We start from the raw sequence: 1,445 nt of genomic DNA on the forward strand, positions 1-1,445 counted from the left end.
AAGAGGATCAGACCGTAATTTCCTGAATTGGTCTTGTGGGGGACTTTTTTTTTTTTTTGGTTTAAAATTTTTTTTAATCAAATTACAAACTAAATATTGAAAACATCATAATCATAAAACAAAACAGGAAACAGGAAAACAAAACATAGCAGGAAATAAATAGAAAAGTCTAATTAGAAAAGTCTAATTTCAATAAATCAAGAAGTAGAGGTATTAAAATTACAAAGATATTCTTTGTAATAATTAAATATAACTAACAAAAACTGAGAATGTTGTGGAAGATGGGATGTGAATGATATTGCAATTGCACTTAATACTTCATATCCCATAGTGAGGAGTCAATAGATGTTACCCAAAGTTGATAAATCAATAGGCAGAAGTTGTAATGGTAACTACGATAAGAGTTAAAGAGAGAAACTTTCAACAGTGATTACCTATGAGTGACTGGTTATTTTGTATTACTCCCTTTCTACAATTCTTTACATGTGCTTGTATTACTCTTCTAATTTAAAATAATTAGTTTTAAAAGATTTGGATGTTCTTCACGATCCACAGAACCAAAAGAAAAGATCTCTTTTGAAGTATCTTGTTTTTGCCAAAGATTGGTTCATCCACCAAATTGGAATTACTTAAGCTGTAAGAAAAACCCATCACTGACTGGGTAGCCTCCCTTCATTAGGCTGTATAGCAGAATGAAAGCTCTCAGAAGGTCCAGACCACTTTACATGGCCAGCTTCCGTCTAACATCCTTCCAAATTAATGTAGTAACAGGGCCAATGACCAGTCACAGGACGGTTCTCATAGTGAGACTCCCCTTTTGGGAGACTTTTTAACCTAGAAGACTGTGAACTCCTCAAGGGGGAGTGCTGTCTCTTCACCTTTGTAAACACCACATTTAATACATTTCCTGGCTCATCTTATGACCTTAATTAATGTGTTTGAATGAAAGAATGAATGAACAAATTAATACCATCTCTCAAAGTCCAGGAAGTCAACATTTAGTTGATTTTTACTACAATTTAATATCTCAATGCAAGCTATCTATGGTTTCCCAACAATCACTTGAGTTCTTATAAATGTAGGTATTTCTGCTTAAGTTTAATGAAATGTTTCTATTTGTGTGCCTTTTATTTTTCCCTGAGTATGTTATATGGCCTAAGAGAAGGAAGGGAGGTGGGGAGGAAGGTGAAGAGAAAGAGAAAGAGAAAATTATTAGAAGATACTAAAGAGTGTCTCAGACTTGTAATAAAAGTGCAGGTTTCTAGAGTTTTGACAGATGACTCAGGAAAGGTCAATGGAGTGTACCACCTAAATAAGCAGTAAGGTAGGTCGTTCCTTTACTTGCTTGTGTGGCATCAAACAGACCAAAGAAACTCACTGCCTTTCCAAACTGCTGTCCCACTTAGAGGCAGAACTTGGCCCCTTACTTTCCCACACCCAAATTG

The sequence above is a fragment of the Lipotes vexillifer genome, unplaced genomic scaffold (genome assembly GCF_000442215.2).
Source record: "Lipotes vexillifer unplaced genomic scaffold, Lipotes_vexillifer_v1.1 scaffold425, whole genome shotgun sequence".
Classification (NCBI taxonomy): Eukaryota; Metazoa; Chordata; class Mammalia; order Artiodactyla; family Lipotidae; genus Lipotes; species Lipotes vexillifer.